This window comes from Lynx canadensis, chromosome B3 (assembly GCF_007474595.2).
Source record: "Lynx canadensis isolate LIC74 chromosome B3, mLynCan4.pri.v2, whole genome shotgun sequence".
NCBI classification, from domain to species: Eukaryota; Metazoa; Chordata; class Mammalia; order Carnivora; family Felidae; genus Lynx; species Lynx canadensis.
The window spans coordinates 83,487,490-83,507,529 of record NC_044308.2 but is presented as its reverse complement, the minus strand read 5'-3'; the positions used below and the strand labels follow the sequence as shown (position 1 = coordinate 83,507,529).

The following is a 20,040-nucleotide window of genomic DNA, read 5'->3' as shown; positions in this document are numbered from 1 at the left end:
AGGCCAGCCCCAGCTGCAAGGGATGATGGGAAAGTCAGTATCTAACATATTCATACCCTGTGATGGAAAGTGGTCCTGATTCCCACCAAAACTCATAAGGTGGAAATTCTCCAGACTTGGAAAGGGATTTAAATGTTGACATAATACCACTTCACCATTCTATTTCCTTATTTCCCTGTTCAGGTTCAGAAGTTTGAGCAAGTTGAATTTCAACTGGATTATTTTCAAAAGTTTTGAAATGTTTAGTTTTTCCTTTGGCCCCCTCCCCCTTTTCTTCTCTTCAGAAAGCAGTGGCATAACAATTCCTGGCCTCTGTAACAGGGTATCTGATAAGCAGAATAATGGCTCCCCGAAGATGCCCACATCCTAATTCCTGGAACCTGGGACTGTGTCACATTATGTGGCCAAAGGGAATTGTAGATGTGATTAAACTGAGTGCCTTGAGGAGGGGAGTGAATTATCCAGGTGGGCCCAATGTAATTACAAGGGCCCATACAGGGGCAATAGGGAAGCAGGGCTGTGTGTGAGAGAGATATGATGGCTATAAGCAGAAATTGGAGTAAAAGCAGAGATGGGTTCCTGACTGGGGGCCGTGAGCCCAGGGATGTGGGCAGCAAGGGGAGCTGGAAAAGGCAAGGGACCGAATTTTCTCCCCTAAAAGCCTTCAGAAGCAATAGAGACCCTGTAGACCCCTTGTTCTAGTCCAGTGAAACCCTTTTGGATTTCTGACTTTCACAATCATAATGTATCTGTGTTGTGTTTAAGCCACCAAACTGCAGTAATTTGTGATAATTACAATATAAAACTAATATAAGATGCAGGTTAAAATGCCCACAAGGCACAGAATGTGCCATAAGTGAGTAAAGTGGGCCATGGGTAAAACATTTTCATGAAGCAATGTGGCCCTTTCAGTCTGTCTTTTGTTTTCCCAGTTTTGATAGAGACGTGAATGCAAACATTTCATTTTACTCCCAATTTTTTAAAAAAAGTAATCTCTACACCCAGTGTGGGGCTTGGACTCATGACCTCGAGATCAAGAGTCACATGCTCTACCACTTGAGGCAGCCAGGAGCCCCAATTTTCCTCCTCATGTGATCTGTAAGAAAAACTATAGTGGAAGCAAGGTGACAAATGGCAATTTACATGCAACTTTATAACAGGGAGACAGTAGAGGGTGGTAGGAACGAATATGAATAAACTAGAGCCAACTGTTACCTTGTAGAGTTTGGATCTGGTGTTTCTAGTGTTTCTAATTTAATTCTAATACTTTTTTTTTGTTGTTGTTGTCTTACAAATGAACAATTCAAACAAAATATATCTTCGGCAGTGGCTTGCTGTCCTCAGCTGTAGAACAATCTCCTTTCTCACCTGTTCTTGCCACCACCTTAGATATGTTTTCCAATCTATGCGATGTTGGTTTTGCAATCTTTTGTGCATGGAGTGGCAGGCATCCTGGTCTTGCTTCCACCCTTGCTCCACTCTCAGCCAGACACACACGATTGCATCAGGAGGCTAATTTGAATTTATCTGCTCTCTCTTTCTCTCTCTGTCTCTTTAAAGCACTTTACAAAGCGTAGGCAGGAAGTTTTTGAAAAGTCAGGTTTTCAAAAGAGATGCACAGCCTAAAACATTCTCCACACTCCTCACACTCTTTCTTTGCCAGGGTGATATTTAAGATCTGTAAGCACTCAGCCAATCAGTAGACAAATATTTATTAAGCATCTAGGAGGATTAAGCCTGTGCCGGACGCTAGGAGGACTACACAAGATAGAAGACAGAGAAGCTCCTGGTGAACATGTCCCCTCATACTGAGGGGACATATGTGTTAGGGAGTGACTGCCGGAGCAGATAATTCTTGAGGAGTTGAAATGCAGCATGAGTCTCCATGCCAGCAAGGTATTTGCTCAGACAGTTGAGCAAATCTGATACTTAAATCTCTTCTATGTTCTCTGGTTTGTGTTTTCCCTACAGGATTGGTAAACACTGCGTGCAGGACTCTGGGGGCCCAGAGCAAACTCCAGTTGCAAAACCACCACCTGCACCTGTGCACTGGCAACAAATTGACAGGTGAGACCAATCTCTCTGTGGTTACAGGGAGTGGTCAGGGGAACGCACTGTGTTTCTGGTGCCTTAGCTCCCCAGTGACAGTGACGGGACTCCAAGCTGATAAAACTGACGAGTGGAAAAGCATTGGACAGTGTCTGTATTTTGAGTTTCAATATTCTGCCCAATTCCCATGGTGCCTGGATCCATGCTTCATACTTAGTGGACCTGAGGTTAATGTGAGACGAAAATAATTATTATAGTGAAAATGTATTGAGCGCTTATTCTGTGTCAGGCACTATGCCAAGTTCTTTATATCGATTACCTCATTTTGTCTTCACAACTACTGACAAGAGTTATTATGATCCCCCATTTTACAAACAAGAAAAATGAGGGCCAAGGTCACACTTCTGCTTAGTGACAGAGCCAAAATTTGAACCCAGGAGTCCATTCATCTTATATCTACCAGTTGGATGGAAACTCTAATTTAAGCCTGTGGCATTAGATTTCAAGGAGTCCTAATGTGGTTTTTGAAAACATGCAGGCCTTAATTTGTTCAATCGATATGCTCCTGAAAAATTAAATAGAAAAATGGATAGAAACACCCTGAGGGCATGGGAGATGTCTTTGTAACATCTACAGTATTTAGCACTGTGCCTTGCAGATAGAAGACTTGAAACAAACATTTGTCAAATGAATGGATGTATGAATGAAACGATTGTAGAAGGTGGTTTGAATTTTAAATGTACTCAGTAAGACAAGTGTTTGAAGGGACCTGCCGGGTTAGTACACAGAGTATCTAGGTTGATCCAATCTATTTGAAGCTATTTATAAATGGGCATTAATGCATAGAAATACAATTGGAGGGATGTTTTGCAAATGCACTTTTACTCTCTTCTTATACTTTTGCGTATTGTTGAGCATTTAAAAATTGAGGATGCATCTATCTCATTCCGGACTTGGTATGGTTGATTTGAGACATGATCCCAGGAAAAGGACCGAGGGAGAGAGGTGATGGGGTGGGTGAAGCCCATGTCAGGGTGTATAATGGCTGTGGGGTGGGGAATGGGAGCTCCTTGCCCTGGGACTTGCCCAAAAGCCAGGAGACTGGATGGAGCAGTAATCCATTAGCTCCCAGTCCTCGTTGGCACAAACATCCCCATCTTTGCGGGCTCTACCTGTGAGGGGCCAGTGGGCCCTGAAGCCTCAGAAAAAGCTCTGAGTGTAATGGCAGAAAAAGGAGCCAGACACTGTCAACACCAGCTGAGTCTGAACTTCTGGAACTGCCCGTCACAGATGTGGGCAGAGGTGGGGACGTGAAATAGGAAGCATCTACTATAGTATGATTTTTCAAAAACCAATAAAACCATTTTCGAAATAAACTACAGAAGAAATTTTCACATTGCACAGAATGGTCCTCTGATTTGACTTTGCAAGTCCGGACTGTCACAGGTGAGGTTATTTTCGGTGAGATCCTGACGTGCTTGACATTGGGGGCCAGATTCCTGGGAAGCAGACTTGAAGATAGAGAAGCTATGCAAGTGTACTGGGGAGTGCTCTGGGACCCACACCTGTAGGGGATACAGGACTGGGCCTTGGGGGAAGCCTGGCTGTGATGTGGCCACAAAAACAGTGTTAGCTCATCCCCTGGGGAGCTGTGAAGCTGGGGTGGCTCTGCAGAGTTGTCCTGAGTTGGGGTGAGAGTGCTGGGCTTTTATATGTGAGCATCTTCCAGCCACCGGATGCCAGATTCCAGGGCGTCCAAACTTGCCTTTGAACATCAGGGCCAATCAATAAAATTGACAAAATCAAACCCAGGAAAAAGAGCAGAATGTAATTCAACCACAACTCTCTCTCCTTACTGGTGCAGGCCAAACTGAAAATATACAAGGGATAGGACCAGGTTCTTTTCTCACATGTCAAGTGAAGACTTTGGATTACATCGGGAATTACAGACTGGTAGCTCGTGGGGCAAATCTGTCTGTGAAGTCTGTTTTATTTGCATGCAGAGTGTTTCAAATCCAGATTTCTGGCTTCTCTTGAAAATTTGGAAGAAATGGCACATTGGGCCCACGTTGTTTCATGGCAAGTACCAGCTCAGGTGGGGCAGCGGGTGGCCTTTAACTCCTGACCCCTCTAGCCTGTTTTAGTCATTTGCGTTACCGCCTGAGACCTGTAACCATCTGTGAGGTCCCACCCAGCTCTGATGAGCGGTGATTCTGTGTGAATAGTCTTGCATACTGCTGAAATAGGTATTTGATTTCCTAATAATGTGATGATAGCTAGAAATCTTTGACTTCCTAGTTAAAGATGCATATCCAGCTGGATACTCTCTATGGGCAAGTCAGACCCCTTCTTTGTAGGCTAGTTTTCTGGCTTTGCAGATGAGGATCTCAGTGTCCCTGATCTTGACTATGAGTTGGCAGCAAAATGCTATTGGTGTTCGTGGTAGGGCCTACGTGGGATTTTCTAGCCACTAGAACATTATTTAAGCTTTGGAATTCCCCACCTGCCTGAATCTCAGAATTACTTCGACTATTTATAAAAATACAAATTCTCAGGGTACCTGGGTGGCTCAGTGGGTTAAGTGTCCAACTCTTGAACTCAGGGTCATGAGTTCAAGCCCTGTGTTGGGCTCTGCATTGGGAGTGAAGCCTACTTAACAAACAAACAAACAAACAAAACCCCAACAAATTCTCAGTTTCTTCTGATTCAGTAGGTCTCAGCCCAGCAGATGGGGCCCAAGAATCTTTGTTTTTTATTTTTTTAATTAAAAAAATTAATTTAAAAAAATATTTATTTTTGAGAGAGAGAGAGACAGACAGAGTGTGAGGAGGGGAGGGTCAGAGAGAGAGGGAGACACAGAATCTGAACCAGGCTCCAGGCTCCCAGATGTCAGCACAGAACCCGACACGGAGCTTGAACTCACCAACCGCGAGACCATGACCCGAGCTGAAGTTGGATGCCCAACTGACTGAGCCACTCAGGTGCCCTAAATTAAAAAAAAAAAATTTAATTTCAGTATAGTTGACACACAATGTTACATTAATTTCAGGTGTACAACATTCCTCCACATTAGGAGCTTAGAAGCCTATAATACATGTATATATTATGCTATGCTATATATATATATATATATATATATATATATATATATATATACTGTATATATTATGCTATGCTAAATGTAGCTACCATCTGTCTCTGTACGATATTATTACAATGTCATTGACTATATTCCTTACATTGTGCCTTTTATTCCTGTGACTTATTCATTCTATAACTGGAAACCTGTATCTCCCACTCCCCTTCCCCCATTTTCCCCATCCGCTACGACCCTTTCCCCTCACAACCATCAGTTTGTTTTCTGTATTTATAGATCCTGATTCTGCTTTTATTTATTCACCTGTTTTGTTTTTTAGATTTCACAGATAAGTGAAATCATATGGCATTTGTCTTTCTCAGTCTGACTTATTTCACTTAGCATAATACCCTCTAGGTTCATCCATGTTGTTGAAAATGGCAAGTTCTCACCTTTTTATGGCTGCCTAGTATTCCATTGTGTGTATGTACCATATTTTTATTATCCACTTGTCTATTGATTGACATTTCAGTTGCTTCCATATCTTGGCTATTGTAAACAATGCTGCGGTAAACATAGGGGTGCATAATATCCTTTTCAGATTAGTGTTTTTGTTTTCTTTGGGTAAATACCCAGTAATGGAATTACTGGATCATATGGTAATTCTATTTTTAACTTTTTGAGGAATCTCCATGCTGTTTTCCACAGTGACTGTACTAATTTACATTCCCACCAATAGTGCATGAGAGTTCCTTTTTCTCCATACTGTGCCAATGCTTATTACTTGTCTTTTTGATTCCAGCCTTCTGACAGGTGTAAGATGATTGTGTAAGGTGTAAGATTTCACTGTGGTTTTGATTTTCATTTCCCTGATGATTACTGATATTGCACATGTTTCCATGTGTCTGTTAGCCATCTATATGTCTTCTTTGCCCATTTTAATAGGATTGTTTGGGGGGGTTGGTATTGAGGTGTATAAGTTCTTTTTATATTTTGGATATTAACTCCTTATCAAATATATCACTTACAAATATCTTCTTCCATTCAGTATGTTGCCTTTTCATTTTGTTGATAGTTTTCTTTGCTGTACAAAAGATTTTTATTTTGGTGTAGTCCTAATAGTTTATTTTTGCTTTTGTCTCCCTTGCCTTAGGAGACATATCTAGAAAAATGATGCTGTGGCTGATGTCAGAGAGATTGCTGCCTGTGTTCTCTTTCAGGATTTTAAGACTCTTTATTTTAAATTGGTTTCTCAAGTGATATTGGTGTGCAATCAGATGTAGGCACCATCCTGTCTCCTATTTGCTTTTTGTACTTAGTGCTTGGTTCATGTATTATAGGCTTCTAAGCTCCTAATGTGGAGGAATGCTTTCTTAATCTTTTTATCTTCCCCATCCTTTAGTATTACCACCTAGCACAGTGCTCTGCAAGTCCAGTGCACTCAATGAGTGTCTAGTGAATGAGTGATTGAATGAATGATGAACATTCCCCAATAGCTTTCTTCCTTAGGAATCGAAGAGCACAAACCTCCCAAGTCACATATTCAAGATCATTTGATTTAGAAAACTTATTTTATAAATATGGTGTCAAATAAACCAGAGAGAGGAAGAGTCCTAGCTTTATCTTGGGAGTTTTTTGCCTTGGGGATGTTAAGAAATAAATGATTCCTTCTAAAAAGAACTTATGCTTTTCATCAAAAGATAGATTATTCACCACCCAACATGGTACATGTGAGTTATTTGTACAATATTTCAAAAACAGCAAATTGACTCAATAGAAAAGGAAACTTTCTAAATTATGCTGAAATCTTGCCTTGAAATATAAACCTTGAAAGAATAAGACCAGGAGCTTCTTTCATACTGGGAGATAGATGCAGTGATACAAATTTAATTTATTGTGTTATGGTTTATTTATCAGGTGCTTAGCTTCCAAAGAGTTCAAAAAACCTGTGTCTGTGAGAGAAGGCATGGCAAGTCCCCCACTTAGTTTGGATTTTGAAGAGGGAACCATCTAGAAAATTTTGGCTCAGAAAAAATCTTGGTGCTTGTTTCGCTGTTTACATAGTCTGTGCTTCCTAGAGGTCCTTTGCCTTTTTTTTTTTTTTTTTACTTCCTATAATTTGTTTATTTTTTTAAATTTACATCCAAGTTAGTTAGCACATGGTGCAACAATGATTTCAGGAGTAGATTGCTTAATGCTCCTTATCCATTTCGGCCATCCCTGCTCCCACAACCCCTCCAGCAACTCTCTGTTCTCTGTATTTAAGAGTCTCTTATGTTTTGTCACCCTCCCTGTGTTTATATAATTTTTGCTTCCCTTCCCTTATGTTAATCTGTTTTGTATCTTAAGTTCCTCATATGAGTGAAGTCATATGATATCTTTCTCCGACTGACTAATTTCGCTTAGCATAATACCCTCCAGTTCCATCCATGTAGTTGCAAATGGCAAGATTTCATTCTTTTTGATTGCTGAGTAATACTCCATTGTGTGTGTGTGTGTGTGTGTGTGTGTGTGTGTGTGTATGTGTGTGTGTATATATCACATCTTCTTTATCCATTCATCCATCGATGGACATTTTTGGGCTCTTTCTACACTTTGGCTATTGTTGATAGTGCTGCTATAAACATTGGGGTGCATGTGCCCCTTTGAAACAGCATACCTGTATCCCTTAGATAAATACCTAGTAGTGCAATTGCTGGGTCATAGGATCGTTCTATTTTAATTTTTGAGGAACCTCCATACTGTTTTCCAGAGTGGCTGAACCAGCTTGCATTCCCACCAGCATGCAAAAGAGATCCTCTTTCTCCACATCCTCACCAACATCTGTTGTTGCCTGAGTTGTTAATGCTAGCCATTCTGACAGGTGTGAGGTGGTATCTCATGGTGGTTTTGATTTGTATTTTCCAGATGATGAGTGATGTTGAACATTTTTTTATGTGTCAGTTGGCCATCTGGATGTCTTCTTTGGAGAAGTGTCTACTCATGTCTTTTGCTCATTTCTTCACTGGATTATTTGTTTTTTGGGTATTGAGTTTGATAAGTTCTTTATAGATTTTGGATACTAACCCTTTATCTGATATGTTGTTTGCAGATATCTTCTCCCATTCTATCAGTTGCTTTTTGCTGATAACAGTAAATGATCAGTTTTGCTGATTGTTTCCTTCACTATGCAGAAGCTTTTTATTTTGATGAGGTCCCAATAGTTCAGTCTTGCTTTTGTTTCCCTTGCCTCTGGAGATGTGTTGAGTAAGAAGTTGCTGCAGCCAAGGTCAAAGAGGTTTTTGCCTGCTTTCTCTTCGAGGATGTTGATGGCTTCCTGTCTTACATTTATGTCTTTCATCCATTTTGAGTTTATTTCTGTGTATGGTGTAAGAAAGTGGTCCAGGTTCGTTCTTCTGCATGTCACTGTCCAGTTTTCCTAGCACCACTTGCTGAAGAGACTGTCTTTATTCCATTGGATATTCTTTCCTGCTTCATCAAACATTAGTTGGCCATATGTTTGTGGGTCCATTTCTGGGTTCTCTATTCTGTTCCATTGATCTGAGTGTTTGTCTTTGTGCCAGTACCATACTGTCTTAATGATTACAGCTTTGTCATACATCTTGAAGTCCAGCCTTTGCCTTCTTTCTAATATCTTTGGTTGAGGTCCTTCAAGGGGAGGCCTCAGGGTTCAGAAAGGCTGCAGATGGGAGAGATGGAGAATCTGATTGGCCTGAACTTGAATGGCTGTGGCCTATAAGGCAGCAGCCTTGAGCAAGTTTGACACTCTATCAAGAATGCTAGGGGATTAGGAACAGTTTTTTTCTTAAGTTCTCAAGAGTCTCTGTTAGGTGAATGTTTTTTGAGTGTTTTGGCATCACTTGTGATTTCTGTCTTGAACTCAATTAGAGTAAGTTTGAAATCTGTGCTTTGCATCCCTGGCAACTGCATTCTTTCATTTTTTTTTCTTCTTAAAAAACAAACAAATGCTAAGGTTATACTGTAATAAACTATTCAAATTAACATTGTACAGACAAAGAAGGCAATGGTGCTGAAAATCAACCTTTGGCGGTTTTGCTACAGTGCCATGCAATAACTTGAAATGTTCGCTGTCAGCTGAAAGTCAAAAGGCATGGTATAAAAGGTGTGTGGAAATGCCAGTGTTTAAAAATACATGCTTCACAAAAGATACATTCACTGAAAGAGACTACAGATTGGTTGGAATATAAATATCAGCATTGGCCTAGTTTTTGTCTGTGAGGTTTGGAGTAATGGCTACCCATGCCCTATCCATTTTCTGCCTTGATTCCTATGTCTGTTAATAGCATTATGTCTAGTACTTCTACTGCTACTTCCATCATGACTACCATCACACTCCTTATTGTTGTATTACTGGCCCAGATCATCCCACCAAGAGTCCTTGGGCAAGACTGTCTTGGGCATAGACTCCAGAACTATGACTAGATTTGGACGAAGCCATGAGAGATTTGATCAGATATTCATTTAATACTTGTGAGGTTTGTGACCCTACCTGACAAGGATATTCAAAGAAGTCAAGATTCCATCCAGTTCAAGTATCTGTAGAAATAGCGAAGACTTTTAAAAATCTTAAGAACCAGAGAAGAACATATGGGGGTAATACCAGAGTGGACTTCACTGAGAATTGGGCACTGGGTTACTTCAATCCCAGGCTTTCGGGGTGAGAACTCTCCATTTTGAGGGCGGTGATATCATAACTCTTAATAGGGCTCAAGTTGTCCCATTAGGGTTGTGGACAGGAATCCATTTGATGTCTTGGCCAAAGAGCCCTCTAGTCATTAAGAAATCTTACCCACATTACACTGCCTAGGATGTGTCTCCAAAATTATTAGAGGAGAGACCCCAGAACAGTTTTGGATGACAGATGATTTCTCTAGTGGGTATGCATCTTTTGAACATTGAAAAACCTCAGAATTAATTATAGAACTGTTTAAGAGACTCATACTATATTTTGGCTGTAAAAAATCTGGGGCATTTTATATTTTAAGCGTAATTAAGGTGATCGAGTAGTAACTTTTTGGCCTGAAAGTAGCAATATAGGAAATTTGACACCATGATACTCAAGGTTTTCAGCTCCCATCAGAGGTTTTCATTGCCACCACTATCTTGGTTATCACTGAGAGATGCTTACTAAGTTACACTTGAAAGATAGCTACTCAGCTCTGACCTCTTTCCTTAAAATCTAGCAGCCCATTGAGTTGGTGAAAAAAAGTTGGTGAACTAGAAATTCACTTTAAGCAAGTTAACTGTCTAGGTAACATTTTGAAGAAATCAGGTAGAGATAGACTGTAGCACACACTAAAAATAATTCCAATTGGCTTTTATTCAGCAGAGACATTCTCTGACCATTGAAGTGAGCCTAGAACTCATACACCCTCTCTGCAAGTTGACAAATCACATTAAAACGTATTAATGATGTTTTGATGTGTGTCAGACAGAAGGGCGCCAACGAAGCTCCAAAAGGTGAGATAATCTCATTTCTCTTGTGGAAATGTCTACAAGTCTCTATCATTCTACTCTGTGTCCTAGAAAGCTGCTGAATGGTATAAAATTTAGATATGATAACAAAATGAGTTAAAACACTTTTAATTTGGATTTTGGACACTTTGTAATCCAAAGCAAGGGTTATCAATCTTTTATTTTAGTTTTTGAAGAACTAAATATTGTACATATATCAGCCAGAGATAGGACACTAATCAAACTGACTATTTCTTTCATTTCATTAGTCCACCACATTTACTGGTCATAGAAATGTGCTAAGCACCTTGGGAAATTAGGAAAGGAAGACGGCGGTCTTAATCCTCAAATGTAAGTGAATGGAGTTGTCTCTGGGCTTTTGTTACAGACTTTGGCCCATCTAGGGCTCCTGGATTATAAATTATTGGGAAAGGAGAACCTTTTATTCCATCTCCAACAGCATTTATCCTGTGCTCTGTAGAATACCACTTTCCCCAGGGGAGCCTAGCTATCCATTTTTTTCTTCATTGTGGGGTAGGAGCAGATATGTTTCTCCCCATTTTGCTTATAGCAGAAGTGAGGCTAAGGAAATTGTAAAGGTCACTTCAGATAAATTAATCTGACTCAGAAATCTTAAGATTTTGCTGCAAGTAGCAGAAGGAAATGGGTTATAAATGGCAAATGCAAGATTTGTTCAATTTTATATTCTTGGGGCACTTGGGTAGCTCAGTCAATTAAGCATCCCACTCATTTTGGCTCAGGTCATGATCTCAGGGGTCCTGAGATGGAGCCCTCATCGGGCTCTGTGCTGATGGCATGGAGCCTGCATGGGATTCTCTCTCTCTCCCTCTCTCTTTGCCTCTCCCCCACTCACGCATGCTCTCTTTCTCAAAATAGATAAATAAACATTAAAAAAAGAAATTAACTTTCTAAAAAATATATTAGGTTCTCTATTGTCATAAGCTTTGCATCTAGAAGAGTGTTGGGAGTGTGCAGAGTGATGTCTCTGTGCAGCGATGAAAAGGGGAAACATTACAGAAATCGGTGAGCCTGCTCATCTCTCCCATGACAAAAGAGAATCCCCTGAATTTTCAAAGTGAGGTTTTGAAAGTCATGTATGTACTATCTTGAAAGCTGTAGTAAACTAGAAAAAACAATCCCCTCAGACAATAGACATATTTGGTAGAATTCTTGAGAGGGATGCAGTAATTTTATAACTGAGAAAACAAACATAAATATTTAAGAAATGATAAGTTCTCCCAGTGGAAATCACTTACCCTTCCCAACATGGCATGCAATTGCCTGCAGGCTTTTCTAGTCAGAGAAGCCACCTGCATTTCTCACCCGGTGAATATTCAGGAAGACTCTCAGTACTTCTGCTAATTTATGTCTGTGTGATTAAGATTTATTGGAAAATTGTGCAATATCAGGATCAATAAGTAGGGACTTTGGAACAGGAGCAGCCGACACGCAGCGATTCCTCTGCTGGGATGGATGTGCGACTTGAAGAGAAGACATATCCCTCTGTCAATTAGGTTTTAGGTTCATGGCCTGAGAAAACAATGAAATCAGTCAGGTATTTAGCAAAGGGGAGTATGATACAATAAAATCTCTCATAATGAATTTAGCTCAATTCACTTGGAAAGCAAGGGGTAGAGGCCAAGAGAGAATGGTTGTATAGTTCAGACGGCTCCAAGATATTATAAATGGGCCTATTGACTATGTCCCACAGCAGCTATCTAGAATGTTTCCTTCTAATTGTACCATAATCAAGGCCTTAAGTAATAATTGGGAGCAGGATTTGGATGAAAAATAAAGCTCGCATTTATATTTACATTAATTTTTCAGGACGTATTTTTTATTCTTTATTTCTTATTTCTGACATATTGTTTTCTGAGAAAACCTGCATATATTTCTAAAGGGTAAAAGGGTGAAGGGTAACTTGGAAAATGTTTGCTTTCATGCCTTGACACTTGAATCTGCTCTGCCTTCAAGATACGGGATAGAAGAAAAATCCTTCATATAGAACTCATAGACTAGACACTGAACCCCTCTTCCCCACAGTCTCCCTTTTACCCCAATCCAACCCCCTCCCACTACCCTATTTGATGTTGGTCCTGAAGTGTTGATATGGCCTGGCCCATGTAGTAGTGTCCTTTTCCTAGAGTGGCTATTAAAGGAGAACTGGGGTAATGCTTGAAGGACCCCCAGGGGAAGTACAGCTTCCTATAAGAAGCCTGCCCAGGAGCCCTAAATGTTATTTTTTCGTGTTTCCAATTGCTCTGTGGAAAACAAAAGAAGTTTTGAGTTCAGAGAGTCTTGAGGTGTGTACTTCTAGGAGTTCTATGAGTACTATTAGTACAGTTTCCAGGCCAGAGCCTCAAGATCACCATTTTTGAACCATGGATGGATATAGTCAGTAGATAACCACCTGTGCTTCCAGGCAGATCTGGAGAAAAGTTGGGGGGTGCTGTCAGGGGGATCCACAATGGTGGTAACCTTGTAGGTTGGTCTGGTGCACATTCTCTTTAGCCTAAAAGGCTGAACAGAGCCTGGTAAGATTCCATTTCCTTTATGAAAGGGAATATTAAGACTAGGGGTGGGCCACAGAGTTGCAAACAGCATTCAGGGAATTGCAATGCTGAAAATAGGCCAAGTTCCCCATTATTGTACATATGGAGTCAGCACATCAGTTATTGATGTAGCTGACTTATTTTCTGTGTCAGCCTATTTCAGTCTTGAAAAGTTCTGTCTAGGGGCTAAATGAAACTGAGCTAAACTTAAGTTATAGGTCTCAGAGGTCTTGCCCCAGTGGTGTTCTTGAGCCAACTTGCACCTACCTGAGGAAAGCCAATTTTGTGCATATCTTTCCAACTCTGTGTTCAATGATATCATGTTGGTAGCTGGAAAAATGTACAATTCCAAGTTTTTACCTGCACGCCATTTTCTTGAGCCCTTCCGTTTTGAATGATTGGTCTAGTTTGGACAGAGGAATTCACTTTCTCTTGAGCAGATCTGCTTTGGCCTCAAAATCTTTGCCACTCTTATCCTGCTTGCCTCTGCTTAAAGCTCTCTCTTCCCTCTTGATTCTTCCAGCACTTTACATCTGCAACACTCTGGATACTTGCACTCCTTACCTTGCTTTGGTTTGTTGTTGTTGCCATTTTACTGTATTCCCTGCACCTCCAGCTAGAAGGTAAGGCTAGGGAGAGCGGGTACTGTTTAAGAGCATCAGCAGTGATGGTAACAATAACAGACAAGGGTGGTTCAATAGGGGGCTTAAACAGAGAAGAAAGAGATTTGAAAGGCATATTAAGATAATTTAAAGTCCTGGAGTAACACTCATTCAATATAAATGACAGGAGGGAGAGGACTCTGTGGGTCTCATTCTGAAGATATTCAAATGTTCTAATAACGTGCCTTCCTTATGAGGCATGCTTAGTGATTTTTTAAATCATCACTGTTGATTCCCAGTCAGAACTGCTCAAGAAGTAGCTTTCTCTATGGCTAGAAGAGGAAATTGTGCAAGGAGTAAATGTGAACAAGCAACTATCACTAATTACTTGCTGCACATCCCAGGAGATCCTTCAGGAGGGTTCTGAAACGGAAAGGAGGAGGGAGTAATAGCTAACAACTTCTGCTGTTTACCTTGCGTGGGTCTGTTAGCGGGCAGTTTTCCCTTAGCTTCTCATACATCACTCTCCTCTTCACCCCCCACTTTTACAGGCATTTGGGGGCTTTCCCCCTGTGTCCAAAGAGTCCCAGCTGGGCTTTATCACTCTGTCTGGTTTCCGGCATCCATGGTCTTGTATCCCAGAAGGCCCTTCTACTGAAGGGATCCCAGATAAAGGGGAACTATCAGAGAGGATCACCCAGCTAGTTTCCAGAAGCAACTTCATAGTGGCTCAAGGCACTTGAGCCCCCAGTGGAGGAGGTTCAGGCAACTACCAGGTGGGCAACATCCCCTTTGAGTTACACTAAGATACCGTGTCAGAGTCTGGTTTCCCTGGTGAATCTGCACTTTTGTGAAGGTGCGTTGTCTTGATGACATTGTCTGTGTGTCTGTGTAGGTGGGGTTGGGGTGTGGGTGGAGGAGATGTGCCCGAGAGGAGAGGCAAGTCCAGGCTCTGCTGCTGCGCTGGGACTGCCAGTCTCTGCTCACCAAGGCACTGGAAGTGTTTTCTGCTTTTGTTCTGCTTCCTAGTCATACTGGCTGGGTTAAACCAAGATCCACTAATTCTACGAATATGTGGAAGACTCTTTGAAGACAAAAAGATGAGTGGGGGGAATAGTAATGACCAAAAGGTGAAAAAAAAAGGAGCAGGGTTATTTTCTTTCCCTGGAGGAGCCTTTCCGTCTTCGGGGAACATATATTGGTGTCCTACACACAAGGTATTGGGATTCTTAAAGCAAAATACTGTCTGCTGAGCCATGTAAATTACATCGCTCAACAATGCTCCTCTGTAAGTAGAGTTTTGCTTTGAAAATACTCAAAGGCCACGGGAAGATAGTTGACCTGTGGGTTATAAACAAAAACATTTTCATTTTTCATTAATATTGAATAGACTTTCCCAGCCCCCATTAAGTAGGCACTACGGATAGTAAAAGAATACTGGTAGAAGCAATGCTAAACTATTAGCCTATTCAGGGTACCCACATGTTTTGACCTGGGCTTATGAGTGAATGAATGATGACTTGGAATAAACATCACTTTTGTCAGCTATTCAGGCACCAAACCTAGAGGGGGAAAATCTTTAACCTTTGAGTTAAGGAGGTAAAACTGTATGTGTTTTTATGGAAGGAGGGGGAAATAGACCTATACAGTAGGTCAAAATAGTTGCTCTTCTCTTTAAAAAAGAAAAAAACAAAAAACAAAAAACCTTGGGACCTCTGCTTAATTTTGATTTGGTCTGGTCCGTTACATCTACCTGGGCTCATATTGCCTATGAGAACTTTTAAGTCCCAGGAAATCAATGTTTGGAGGAACGTAATTCTTCACAAACACAGATTCTCTACCCAAATCGTCACTTTTGTCTTTAGGTGAAAGCAAGTGCTATTTCAGGTAATCATAGTCCTAGGAAAATGATTAAGGCCTGCTGTCTCTTTATTCAGGCATCTGGCTCCTTAACACCATAAACTAAAGCATGCCTTGAAGCACAGTTTCTGATAAACACAAGGATTTTTGACATCGGGACAAACACTCCTGTTCCTACATGCTCTGCATAATTGGACAGCAGACAATGCTCCTTTTCTTCCTTATGATCCTCTGTATTGCTGTGGAAATCTGAGAAAAATTGTGATAATTGCTATGATTGTGCACTTAACGTTCCTACTTCAACAAGGATGAGGAAAGAGTAGCAAGCTTTGTGGCTTATATGAAATCTGGTAAAACCTGGCATAGATGGTGGCCAGTTTTAGCCATTGGTACCAGGTACTACAAGGTTCAGTTGTTGAAAAAACACATTTACCGAGGAACTTCTACCCTGCCAAGTTTCAGGTAACCGTATCATCTGCGTTTGCTGGAAAGGAGCTTATTCATGCTCTTTGGGCTCCATTATGTGTGGTGTTCTAACCAGGCAGCCCACTGCTTGTGAGAAGAGGCTACAAGTCAAAAGACACAAACTGTGGTTCGACTGGCTGCTATCCATGCTCTAAGTGGAAAGCTCTGTCTAGGACCAACTACACAATTTGTGGGGCTCATTGCAAAATGGAGATGCTGGAGGGGTGGGGGAGTGGCCGCTGGGTGGCTCGGTCGGTTAAGCCTCTAACTCTTGGTTTCGGCTCAGGTCGTGATCTCACAGTTCGTGGGTTCAAGCCCCAAGTCGAGCTCTGTGCTGACAGGATAGGGCCTACTTGGGATTCACCCTCTCCCTCTCTCTCTCACTTTCTGTCTCTCTCTCTCTCAAAATAAATTTAAGAAAGAAAGAAAGAAAGAAAGAAAGAAAGAAAGAAAGAAAGAAAGAGAAAAGAAAAGGCAAGTTCCCTTGTTGAAAATTTATTAGGAATTTTAAAGCAGTGACAGCAAAGATGTAGATCAAACATGGGACCCTTTCAAGCCAGGGGCTGTGTGACTCACAGATCATAGGCCGGTGAAGCTGGCCCTGGCTCTGACCTTCCTAAGTGAGAAGATAGGATAAGAAGGGAAGGACCTTAATCCTCTCCCACACACAGTTGACAGTGTGTGACAAATGCTCCCAAGAAAGAGGTGATGTTCCACTGAGGGCCCAGGGATTCACTCTTCCTGCCCTTGGTGGGGAGGAGACAGAGCAGCCTGAGTGAAGACTGGGACGCCTTCGAGATCCTTCTGATCCTCCGTGTGTATAAACCTAAAGCCCTTAGCCAAAAGGGACTCTAATTCTAAGATGCCACACTTTTCTTCACTACTCTTCACAAATTGAGAATCGTGGCTTTACCACTTAATAGCAGTTATGACCTGGAGCTGGCGGTATGTCATCTCTGAGACTCAGTTTCCTTGTTTGTGAAACGGAGATAATACCTCATGGAGTGGCTGTGAGGATTATATTAAACAACAGACGTAAAGTGGTGCAAAGTGGTGCTTAGTAGAGTTCCGGGCACATGGTCAACTCTCAGTAAATGGGGTTATTATCACTATTATTATGGTAACCCCTTGCTTTTGGAAAAGTGTGTGTCGGAGAGAAAAGCACTCTTTGTGTACTACCCACTCAGGCCCCGGGGTGACAACTCGGTTGAAGGCTTATGCTACCCCAGTAGGCCTTCTCTGACTCTTTTTTTCCCAGCTTCCTCCAGCTTAACTCTTTTCAAATGTAGAATCTTTTGAATATGATGAAAGTCCACACACTAACAAAGCCACTGCTGCCAGCAAGGTCACCCAAGGAGAGGCAGTCTTGTCCTCTGGGCATGCAGAACAACATGCATTTATTCAGGAGGGGAGGCTTGCAGGCTGCGCTGAGCCCCGGCTCAGATTGATTCCCTCTTAGGGCCTCTTTGCAAGCCAGGCCGAGGGAGGCTCTTACAGTCCCGATTCAGCTTGGAGGCGTCGTCTAGATCCATTCGTTGGCTTTGTTGGTGACATCAGATTTTCCCAGATGCTATTCTGATCAGAGCAGCTGGGAGGTGCTCCCTGGCTCTTTCTGAGGGAGGATGTGGCCCATGTAGTCATTCTTCCTATTGCCTCCTAGAGTGGGCTGGGCATGGAGTTGCTGGCCTGAGTTGGGTCAAGGCAACCCTTTAGGGCAGTGGGCTGACTCCGTTTGAAACCTTTCCGGTGGCCACACTTGCTCCCTCAGGACTGAAAGAATCTCTTAGAGCTGGTGCACCTCCCCTCCCCCAGCCCTCAGACTTCCCCTTCCGGGGGCTGTCTGTGGGAGCAGACTCCTCTGCCTCCATAGCCTTCAGGATGCAGTCCTCCTCAACAGGAAAGAATGCTTCATTTCGGCAAAGGGGACTGTGGTTTTAAATTATTTGCACCTTTGCTTTAGTCTTTTGGAGCAGATGGCTGAGTACAGACTCCGTTGAGGGACCTTTGGCCACAGCAGCTTTGTCAGAACAGAAAGGAAACTAGCATTTGTCAAGTACCCTCTGGGTTCCTGGCACTGTACTAGGGTTGCCATTATTTCTTCTCAGAAGGTGGAAATTATTATCTCAATTTTCTGTCAGTGAAGAAACTGAGGCTGTTTGGGTATGCTACTCAAATGCGCGTAGCTGGTAAGAGGTAGAGCCGGCATTGAAATCCAGTTCTGACTTAGGTTTCTCTCAGTTGTTGTTTATTGCCTCTGTAGACTGGCATCCTCAAATGGGAACATTCATCTGAATGTATGGGGACGCGGCTGGAAGGCAGACACATGTTCTGTATGCGCAGACGGGGAGGAGCAGGGAAGGGCAGAGCTTGGTGGGGTGTCTGTGCTAGTAACATGTGCGGTATTGGGAGGGCCCAGAAGTCCCTAGAGGGCTCTCTGCTGGCATTTGGCTCTCATTAGAAGACAGAGTGAACATGAGGTTCAGAGAACCTTGGGTACTGCCTAGATGTATAGCTTCTGCCATGATTAGCTATAAGAAGAGAAGCAACTAAAAGTAAGTATCAGGATAGTACTACCCAGAGACATGGTAGAAAGAGATCTGTAAAATCCTGTTGCACATGGACTCAGGAGGATGTAGAAACCAGCTCTTTAAATTATTTTTTAATGTTTATTTTTGAGAGAGAGAGAGAGAGAGTGGGGGAGGGGCAGAAAGAGAGGGAGACACAGAAGCTGAAGCAGTCTCCAGGCTCTGAGCTGTCAGCACAGAGCCTGAGGCAGGGCTTGAACTCGCAAACCATGAGATCGGGACTTGAGCCACGTCAGATGCTTAACTGTCTGAGCCACCCAGGCGCCCCGAAACCAGTTCATTAAAAATGTGGATGAAGGGGCGCCTGGGTGGCGCAGTCGGTTAAGCGTCCGACTTCAGCCAGGTCACGATCTCACGGTCCGTGGGTTCGAGCCCCGCGTCGGGCTCTGGGCTGATGGCTCAGAGCCTGGAGCCTGTTTCCGATTCTGTGTCTCCCTCTCTCTCTGCCCCTCCCCCGTTCATGCTCTGTCTCTCTCTGTCCCAAAAATAAATAAAAACGTTGAAAAAAAAAATTTAAAAAAAAAAATGTGGATGAAGAGCTGAGCCAGATACCCCACCGACATCTCCGGCAACATTGCCTTTGAGGCATCCTGGTAAATGGGGCTGGGACTCTGTGGTAGAGATTCCTTGGGCAGCTTGGCATGGCAATAGGTAGGTTCCTAGAAGACCTGACCATGCCACCATGAAACACATTTCACTCTGCTTTAGAAGAAGACTCCGACTAAGGCCCACTCCAGGCCCCTCCCACTGATGGGAGTGGTGTCCCTGGGCTCCTGATATCTCCTAGGGTGGGTGGGTTGGACTGGGAAGCTGACAGGGCTGCTGTAGGTGGAAGTCCCTAGCACTTACAGGTCAGAGCTATAAGAAACAGGGACTAACCCTTCCATTTGAGCTGTTCCATGGTTATCCCAGGGTGGGGATGAGTTTGGTGGAGGATGGGAGCATCAGTGGGATTTAAGAGTGATGGATATTTATCCCTGACCCCCCTGATGATGACAGTCTCCTTATTATGCACACTCATAATACAAGGAAAAAGGTATCATAATTTGTTATTTCACATTTATTTGTGAAATTCTTTGAGTGACGTATCTTCCATTCAGTTTGTTTTTGCTCATCATTGATTCCCAATGCTTAGTACATTGCCTATCACATACAGCAAGTGTTCAAATAAATATTTCTTCAGTGAATGAATTAATGAAAAGTGTTGAAAGTACTAGAAGTGAAGAAAGTGCTTCAGAAATAGTTTCGTACTGCCTTTCTCAGTTCTGCTGAATAAGTTAATGACAGATACCATAATTACTGGAGTTCCAGATAAGAATCCAGAAAATGCTATCTTTTGCAGTGTCATAGAAGGA

General features: G+C 42.3%; 1 long non-coding RNA gene across 1 annotated transcript in view; it reads left to right on the top strand.

Annotated features, from left to right (window-relative positions):
* The window catches only part of LOC116738160, an 84,871-nt gene that overhangs the window by 48,841 nt on the left and 15,990 nt on the right, over positions 1-20,040 (top strand). Inside the window, exon 2 of the long non-coding RNA XR_004343803.1 lies at positions 1,972-2,067. This is a non-coding gene — a long non-coding RNA (uncharacterized LOC116738160). The remainder of the gene's footprint in view (positions 1-1,971; positions 2,068-20,040) is intronic.